Raw genomic sequence first — 10,550 nt, forward strand, 5'->3', positions numbered from 1 at the left:
ATACTGTTCCGTCATCAGAACTTTTCGAAAACTATGAATGCTGAAGGATGACTTATGATTTTGAACTTGAATGGAGACTTTGACTTGGAATCACAACCTGGTTGTGGGAATGACACTAATGTTCCCACTTGAGTTAGTTAGCACATGAAGAGTGGTTTACAAAAATGTTTGTGAAATAAAATTAGCTTTACGCAAAATAAACTAGAGCTGAGCACCCCCTTACTAGAATTGTTAGTACTTACCTTAGTATTAGTTTGCGAGTACTTTAAAGTACTCACGGCTGTGTCCCTGGCTATTCAAATGGCCAGATTTCGAAGCAGAACCACAGTATGAAGAAGACGACCCGCAGGACGCCCACGACAACTAGGGAGCCTTCTGACGTCAGACGTTGGCCTGTGGACTAGAGAGTCCCTTCTACGTTACGCTTCCGCTATGAAACTATGAACTTGGTGAATGTTGATCCCTAGATCGACTCTGTGTGTACTATGGGATCATGTGATCCCTATTTGTAAAGACGACTATGGTATGTAATGAATGATGACTTATGATATTCAGCTGTTATGTCTCGCAACAACAATATTCCTGGGATTGCGAGGTATGGCATGACAGGCATCTGGACTTAAAAATCCGGGTGTTGATAAGTTTGGTATCAGAGCCATTGTTTGACCTTAGGAGACCCTAGTTAGAATGGACGTCTGAAAAACTTAGTTTCAAAAACCAATGAAGTGAATATTTGGGAAAACTTGTTCTTACTCTTATCCTTGAAATCCTTTTTCAAAAAAAGATGAGCAATCTCTACTTCCTTTGCAAACTTACACCAAAAATTTGCACACTTGACTACTTCTCTAATTTACTCCTCTTTGCTCCCAGATGACGTACCAGTGGGAGTCCTATCAGCTTGGTTCCGAAGGCGACCTCAAGTTCGAAAAAGAGTTGAAGCAACTAGTGGATTATCTCGGACACCCGTACCCCAAGTTCTTCGGAATGCCACTCAAGGCTAAGGCAGGAGAACCACCTCAGTGGGACGTTTCTACTGATCTACGAAGGAAGCTTGATGCCCCGGTATGGGAAACCATTTGGATTGCTGTAACGGGAAACACTTGGAAGGAAGGACTAGCAGAAGCGATGCAAGAAGCAATTTTTCGTCTGTGTGGACAAAATAAGGACAAGATCAAGAACACTCGCTTCATCTACTACCCAAGACATGACCCCTGGGGAGAACCAATGACCATGCCCCCACCGCAACCAAGGATGAACCCCTACGAAGCACCTCAGGACTTCAGGCAGTACAAAACCCGCAGGGACTTGGACAACGCCCTCGCCTCACGCCAAGCACCTCAACCGTGAAGAAGAAGAGTCCACCCGAGAGAATAGTATCACTCCAGCACTTAAGTAGGTGTGAGTGTATCAGGATCCCCTTGTATCGTAGAACGAATGAATGGTTCTTCAAACCAACGGTGTGTTAGGTTTGTAATGTGTGATGTTTGGTATGAATGAAAAAGTGTTGCTGGTTTTTACCCCCTCAACACTCCTCAAGTTTTCAAGTTTTCGATTCTTGAATTTTAACTCAAACAAACCATAGAAGTTTCCCTCTTACCTTATTATCTACTTCGATGATCAGATGGCCCCTCCTACCCGCAACAACTCCCGTGCCCAAGCCAAGCAGATACACCCTGAGCACGCCAGGATGACTGAAGCCATCAGCATCCTTGCAATAGAGCGCAAGGCACTTCGCCACCAACACGCCAAGAAGGACTACCTCATTGCCCGCCTCCGCGTGAAGATAGCATCACTAGAACGGCTCATCCCAATACTCCACCATGCCCCCAGAGCCAAGTCCAATGTGACTTGCTACGCATGCGGTGCTACTGGTCACTACTCTAACAAGTGCCCGAGGAAAGCCACCAACAATGCCCCCAGGACGGGAAGCAATGCTGTACCCATCGCACAAACAAGCAAGTCAACGGTAACCTGCTATGAATGTGGAACTGTGGGTCATTTCTCCAATGAATGCCGCAAGAAGCTTGCCAAGATCGCCGCCAACCCCTCTCGCATCGGCACAAGAAGAAGCACCATATCGCAACTAGAAGAAAGTTTGCTCCAAACTACCCGAACAACCGCACCGGTCGCTACTACCACCTGAAGACCGCCGAAGCACAAGAAGCATCTCGGAACATGACAAGTATGTTTCCTACTAAATCAAACCGCCCAATCTCTCCTAGGAACCTAACTCCTCTTAAAATCTCGGGACGAGATTTGTTTAAGGGGGAAGGGTTTGTAACACCCCAAATTTCAAAACAAAGCAAAGAGGAATTTACTTTTTCCAAAAATGAGAACCAACAAAAACTTTTCTTATATAAGGTATTAGGCTTATTGCTCCTATCTATTACTTGTGTTCTTGCCTTGATGAGTGTTAGTATGCTTATGTGACCCACCCTAAAACCCTAGAGTGATCAAGTAAAGATCACAAACCAAATAAAAACAAAAAGAGAAAGAAATCAAATAAGAAGAACCCTAAGCCCTAACCTTTTCAAAACTCCTTTGATCTATTTTGAGAAACCCTGAATAAAGGAAAAACCATATGTGGGCCTATAGCCCTAATATGTGAATCTGAAACCTTACCCCTTTTCTTCTGCTAAATAGTGGTGAACCTTTGCCAAAGTTACTAAACCCTCAACCTCACCCCTCTTGTCCTCAATCTTGGAAGAATAAAATAAAAAGGAAAAATCTTATTTAAGAAAAGAGGCAGATATGCCTATGGCCCTTTTTGTAAAACTTTCCCTAGGCCTTTCTACTTGATGTAGAGAATTGGAAAACCTTCTTGAACCCTAGTTAGTGCTTTTTCAACGCAATCCAAAGGTGGAACACAAGGTTTTCAAAAGAGAGTAATAATGCCATAGAGGCATATGAGAGCAAAATATCAAATTCGTGAAATTGAGGATCTTGACCCTAGACTTGAAGTTGAATGGTTGGATCACTCCTATATGCCATTTCAACACCCAACAACATCTTTGGGTCAAGCCAAGTTCTATTAAAAATCAGATGCCACATATGCATAGAGGCATATGTGACCCTTAGCCATTTTCACCAATTCTGGTCCTATGCACTTCTACTTTTACCAAATGGGTGAAACCATCTCTGAACCCACGCTAACCCTAATTTGACCCTCACCCTTGCTCAAGTGAAGCAAGGGGAGCATCTTACAAAAATAAGAAAAACTTGACTTGTCACCTCTTATGTGTTTTGGCCAATTTTACAAATCTTTGAGCTAGACCTTTTGGAATGGTTTCAATGGTTTGAAATTGTTTCTAAACTAATAAGAATGACTTTAGAATCAAGACAAGTCCAATCAGATGGAAAGAAATCCAATAGTGGGATAATTCCATTTTCTTCCCTCACCTATACTTAGGGCCAATTTATCCAATCTTGACCTAGGCACCAACCTTGCCTCAAAATGGTTGGAACCTTGCATCCAACTTCTTCTAGCATCAAACAAACCCCCCCTCGGGTCAAATTGAAGCAAAGAAAAATAAAAGAATAAAGGTGGAAAAATCACAAAACCCTCACATATGGCTTATGCCATTTTTCTAAATTTTGACCCTAACCCATTTTGGCCTTCACCATTAGTTGAATAATGTTACTAAACATTTATTACAACTTTTGGAATCAAAGAAACCCTTTTCAAATCAAATTCAAACTCAATTGGGGATCACATGCAATAATGGTCAATTCTGCCATTATTACTCTGGTCACTACTTTGAGCCTCTCCATTTCAAGTTTTTCAATCTAAACTTTCCCAACTCTTTGCATGTCATCCAAGAGGACATCAAGATGAACACTTTTTGTAAAGACCACCTTGCCAAAATCCTTCTTGATCAATTGCTTTGCTCATCCAAAGTGGGCACTTTTAATTAAGTGGAACAATCTCCCACTTAGTGAAAATTGTCCTATTTTGAATTTTTAAATTTCACCACCACCCTTCTGTGCCTCTGGTCATTTAGCACCAAACCAATTACACCCTTTTCAAAATTGTCAACCTTTTGAGCCAATTCAAATTTGGGCAAATTTTGATGAAACATAAATAGGGAACAACACACACTATTTGAAATAGTGTCCTACACTACCCATAGTCTACCCCAAACTACACCATATTGTCCCCTTGCCCCCTCTTTGCCTCACACCACCACAGGAACCCTAGGGAAGGGCAAGACATGGCCTAGCCATGGCCATGCCAATGGCATGCCGGCCATGCCGTGCTCCCCCTCTCCTCCTTCATCCTCAGCTCGGCCCCCATGTCTACTGGCTCCACCTCACCTCCCTCTACCTCCCTAGCCTTGCCCCTGTCGAGATGAACGACTACATTCGCCGGAGGACACGCGCCCAGCCCCGCCCAGGACCATGCCGTGGACGTCGTGGGCGCGTCCACCGCCAACTCTGGCCACGTGCGACGCCGAGGAACGCCGCCTCCCCCGGACCCCCTGGCGACGAGTCGAGCATCACCGCCGCACCCTGAACCCGCCTGACACGGTCCCGTGTCCTCGCGTCACCTGCCGCCGTCGACACCTTCGCCATTTTCCCGCGGGCGCCGCCGCAAACCTGGATGCAACGCGCGCCAACCCAACCGTCCCCCACCTTGCCGTCTAGCTCGCTAGCACCGACTGGACACCACCTACCTCGCCCTGCTCCCTCCAGACCCTCTCCATCGCCGGCAACGCCGTGTCGATGTCGACCTGCCGTGCCCCGCCCGGCCATCTTGCAACCTATAAAAGGAGCGCTCCTCCTCCTCCGATTCTCACACCAATCGACCTCCCTCCTCTCCCTGATCCTCCTCGCACTCTCTCCCCTCAACATTGCGCACCACAGCCACTCAATTGCATCATCGCCGCCCGTGCTCCGTCGCAGAAGCCGCCGGAGCTAGAAGCCACCCCAGGACCTGCGACTTGTTCGAGAAGCACCGCCGTCATCGACAACCTCCTCCTGCATCAACGCCGCCCCTCGCCGACGTTCCAGCTCGCCGTCGACCCCCTACCGCCGCCGTGCCAGCGTCGCCCTCGCGTCGACGACGACGACGATCCCCAGCCGTCCGATCCGCTTCTGATCCTACGCCCCTCAGCCCCCGTACCGTTTCGGTAAGTAAGACCCGCTGACTAGTGGGGCCCGTTGTCAGCTGGCCCGCTGCGCGCTGGACGCACCACTGGCCGGCCCAACTCGTCTTCGCTGCGTTTTAAATAGTTTCGGCCTGTTTAGTTTCCCGCCAGCCCGTCTAGGAAATTTTATTTAAATCCTTTTCAAACTTTTTCAATACTGCCTCCACTTTGAAATTTAACCATTTCAAATTGGCTAAACCAAATCTAGGGAATTTTATATTTCTGGAAAGCTTAGGAAAAGATCTATCCAATGCCACTGGCCTCATGGTCAATCTCTTTGTAGAATTAATCTAACAAAAATAACAAGACAGGGACTTTTCTGCCTTAGAGTAATTCTTAAAAATCAACCAAAATAGCTATTGAGTAAATTCCAACTCCTTTAGCTCACTTTTGACTTGCACTAATTGTTTATGAAATAAAATGGTGTGGTCACCTTGCATGATCATGCCCTAGTTTAAGTAGTGGGTAATATGGCTAGTTTAACAAGTTGATATTGTCCAAAACTATTAAGTAATTCATATGAAGTCTTATGCTTCATTTGAATCTTGTCTCAAATGAATTCATGTGATGTTTGGACCCCTGGCCCAAACTCATCTATATGAATTCCTTAGAGATTTAAATCATTTGTAGTGTTAATAAATGGCATGAGGTACTCTACCTCATTTAAATCTATTTCTCAAATGATAATGATGAATGGTTGACTTGGGTCAACATGATTTCATGCATGATTGTTTGAGAAATTAAATCTTAAGAAGTTTTCAATAAGAGAAAGGTATTTCTCAAACACTAGATGGAAAACTATCACTTACATATGTAGGGAGAGGAAATTATTTTCCCAAACCACACAACCAATGCACCCTAATTGTAGTATTTGTGTGAATAGAATAATTGGTATAAGTACAAGCAATGTTAGAATAGCCAATGAATTGTTGAGGATGTGAAATCACCTCAATGGTAGTTGTTAACCTAGTTACAACTATGTGTTAAATCTTATGAGAGGCTTTTCCTTCTCATTTAAATCTTGTTCTCAAGTATTTCAACATGAGGTATGGACCATGGTCTATATAATCTCATATTGAGTATTTGGTGACCTTAAATCATTACCCTTTTAGTATTAAATTGTATGAGGTATGAAACCTCATTTAAATCATTTTCTCAAATGAGGAGTATGAAGAGGTTGACCTTAGTCAACCTAGGTCATATTGTGTTCATCAGAGAAATTAAATCTTAATAATATAATAAGAGGAATTTATTTCTCGATGTAATTAAAAGTAACACCTAGGTTAGTATGAGAGGAAACTATGTTTTCTTGAATAAGAGGAACACATCCACCCACTTAATAGTAGTATGGATGCTAGCTAAGTTGTGTGAAGCTTGTATGTGATTAGTTTAGTATGTAAATTTGGTATGATGATTGTATGCCCCGTATTCGTATTTTAGACGCTAGTCCCGGAGACCATCAGGAAGAGGAGGACTTCTACAACAAGGAAGGAGAAGAGAACTTAGACCCTCACTTCATACCAAGGCAAGCCAATACCGATGCAAGTTAATCTGTAGCAAGCTGATAGTATTGCAAGTTATTACCAACGCAAGTTAGCACTGATAGAAATTACCTTTGCAAGGTGATATTGTTTGCAAGCTAAGATATGTAGTTTGCAAACTAATATTCTTGCAAGGTGCAACGCCCCTTGGGGCAAGGCACCATGAATCTTACCCTTTTCCTACATAGCCTATCCCAAGTTTATACATTACCAGTTTTTACTTGTTTTCTCAACAAGTTGCTTTTATAGTTAACTTTGGTCAAGGTAAAGAAGTTTACTAAAGTAGTACAGTTAGCAAGCTACCACCAATGCAAGCTAGCTTGAGGCAAACCATTTTGGGTTGCACAATAATACTCTTGCAACTTGCTAAGCTCTCTATGAGCAAGAGCATTCCCCTATTTTACTTTAGGCTTTTGATCCAATTTTCCGCTTTTACTTTACAAGCCTTTTACTTTGGTTTTATCAAAGTACTTTTTGATTCATGATTCACTTGGCTAGTATTGGACTAGTACAAGAGTATCAAACTTAGCCTAGAAGCAAAGCAAAATACTTAGCACCCCTCATACATAGATGCTAGTGCTGATTTGAAAGTGACTCCTCCATTTGGGAAACTGGAACCGAAATGATTTGAAAACCTTGGAATGACGAGTCATTCTATTGAGAGATTTTTAAAGGAGTTTCGAAACCTTGGGATGAAGATGCATTCCATTGAATGATTTCTTTTGAAGGTGAATATGACTGGTGAATGACTTGGTGAATGTTTCAAAAATACTGATGGTTGGGTTCGGATGCGATACCATTCCAATTTTACCGTACCCCCACAATACCTGAATCTGGGTAGGGCTTAACTGGAAGTTTGTGTGTCTTAGTATGGGTTCCCTCTAAACAAGCATCATCGGGGTTATGCCGAAAGCTGCCTCTACCACAAACAACTGAGAAGATACGATATGATGCGCGATGAGGTGAATGTCCGGCCCAAGCCCTGTGCAGTTCCCAGGTTGACAGTTGGTCTTCACTGGGAGGCCAAGCTCATGGGGAGAGGTGCCTATACTAGGGTATGTAAATGAAAGGTTTTGATTGGTAGTTCGCGTACTGCGTACGATAAATCAGGGCCGATTACCCACTGACGAGCTATTGCAATTGTTGTGGCACAAGTGTACAACCTCTGCAGAGTTAAACCTATTCGAATAGCCGCGTCCTCGGTTATGGACAGTTGGAAAGGCCATACTGTTCCGTCATCAGAACTTTTCGAAAACTATGAATGCTGAAGGATGACTTATGATTTTGAACTTGAATGGAGACTTTGACTTGGAATCACAACCTGGTTGTGGGAATGACACTAATGTTCCCACTTGAGTTAGTTAGCACATGAAGAGTGGTTTACAAAAATGTTTGTGAAATAAAATTAGCTTTACGCAAAATAAACTAGAGCTGAGCACCCCCTTACTAGAATTGTTAGTACTTACCTTAGTATTAGTTTGCGAGTACTTTAAAGTACTCACGGCTGTGTCCCTGGCTATTCAAATGGCCAGATTTCGAAGCAGAACCACAGTATGAAGAAGACGACCCGCAGGACGCCCACGACAACTAGGGAGCCTTCTGACGTCAGACGTTGGCCTGTGGACTAGAGAGTCCCTTCTACGTTACGCTTCCGCTATGAAACTATGAACTTGGTGAATGTTGATCCCTAGATCGACTCTGTGTGTACTATGGGATCATGTGATCCCTATTTGTAAAGACGACTATGGTATGTAATGAATGATGACTTATGATATTCAGCTGTTATGTCTCGCAACAACAATATTCCTGGGATTGCGAGGTATGGCATGACAGGCATCTGGACTTAAAAATCCGGGTGTTGACAGAAACGAAGCTAGGGTTTCGTCCAGGGCTTTATACGGCGCCTGGACGCGTGCCTCGTCACAGATTCGGTCGAGGAGAGGGCGCCAGCGCGAGGGATAAGACGAGCACGTCTTCGTGCTGGCCTCCAGCACTCGAAGAGGATGAGGACGAGCCTCTCCTCTGTTTTTTTAGACGAAGGGGTATGGTGGGCTGGTCTGGGCCGTGCTGGGCTGAGAAGTTTGGGCTTCTGGTGGGCTTCGGCGGCAGGTAAGGTCTGGTAAGCTTCCTCTCCTTTTCTCCTTTCTATTTTTATTTTCTGTTTTCAATTTGCCCATTTGAATTCATATTTGAATTCTGTTATATTTGCAGGTGTTTTATATGTTAATTCCATTTTGATGTTGTGTGATGACTATCACATCATTATTCTGTTTGAAACAAGTATTTCACATTGGATTATATTACATACTAATGGGTGATTCAAAATAGCCATTAGGCATGATGTTATGTGATCTTATATCCCCATTTTAAATGTTATTTTCTTCTTTTGTATCCATCTGTTTGTATTGTTAGGTTTTGGTACTTTTTAACTCAAGGTATTTTAGGGGTTGTTCATAAGGCTTGGTTTCTATTTAAGATGGGATGACTTACATATAATTTATGTGTGCCCAACTTATTAGGGTTTAATAGTTTCTATTTTAACCCCCTTCTGAGATTAACATTAACCTTATCCTTGAAAGTATCTGATATAAGTATTGTTTCAATCATGATTTGATATTAATTATAAGTATAAGTGGTGGATAAGTGTTTCATCACCACACATGTGTTTGAATTATGGAATTTGAGCATTAGGTGTTTCTTATGTTTAATAATTGAAGCATAAGATTTGATTAATGAATCATTAGGGTTCAAATGCTAATTACCTAATGACACATGGGTTGAATCTCCATTATGGTCTGGTTTTATATTATGATTACCATAATGATGTATAAACTAGGGTTGAGATATAATTCTAGTTTATAGGATTGGGGTGACATCATATTGCATTTGCTAGGGTTTATTCTCCCCTAACCAAGGTAACATGGTTACTTGCTTAATTGTTTATGTTCTCCTTGAATTACTAAGGACTTGAGAATTAGTTTTATCTAATCCCAATTAACTTCTATTACTATCCTCAATTTATCATTAAAGTAACTAAGGTGGTTATGGTTCTTTTTATAGTTAACTTTGGTTATATGGATTAATGGTTTCTTCTCCATATAAAGTATGGAGTGTTACTCTAAGGTTTTCTTAAGTCCTTTAATTGAGGAATAATTGGAATATAGATGTGACAGGGTTCTACTGATGATCACCATGTGATTCACAAGTTAAGGTTGGAATATAAGCTTAGGGTTTCTTACTAGTTACCTCCCTACGATTTCATGTGGTGAATGATATCTGTTTATCCTATTAGGGTTTAACTTATCCTCACATATCTCAAGGGCATGATCATGGTTTAGGCATGATCATCTTGTTCTTAATATCTTTACCTCAAGTTCTTAGGGTTTATGATCATTACTCATTTTATAATGATCAAGGTTTGGCTTTCTAAAGTATATCTCTCCTGAGTTAGGTTTCTCACTTCTAAGATCATGTATTGTCTTGATCAACTAAGGTATATTACTTCTCTTATAATTCCTTAGGTGGACATGGTCATGGTTGTCTCATTGGATTGATATCCCAGGAAATGCCTGAGATATATATTCACTTAGAGTTCTCTCAAGGATTGATGGTTTAACCACTTGAATATATAATAGGTCTCTCCCTTAAATCCAAGTGTTTCCTCAACTAACTGGAGGGTAACACCATATCTTGAGCTCTCTTATATAGGAATATATTATTCTAGAGTTTATGGTGTACTCCTAATATCTCCTTAGGTATCTAGGCTCAGGTTCCATTTGTCTAGCTTAATTGGGTTAGTCTCTTCCTCACCTTATCAATTCATGGATATGGTATTATTCCATGTGATAATAGGGTATCTCAC

The sequence above is a fragment of the Lolium perenne genome, chromosome 6, assembly GCF_019359855.2.
Source record: "Lolium perenne isolate Kyuss_39 chromosome 6, Kyuss_2.0, whole genome shotgun sequence".
In the NCBI taxonomy this organism is placed as follows: domain Eukaryota; kingdom Viridiplantae; phylum Streptophyta; class Magnoliopsida; order Poales; family Poaceae; genus Lolium; species Lolium perenne.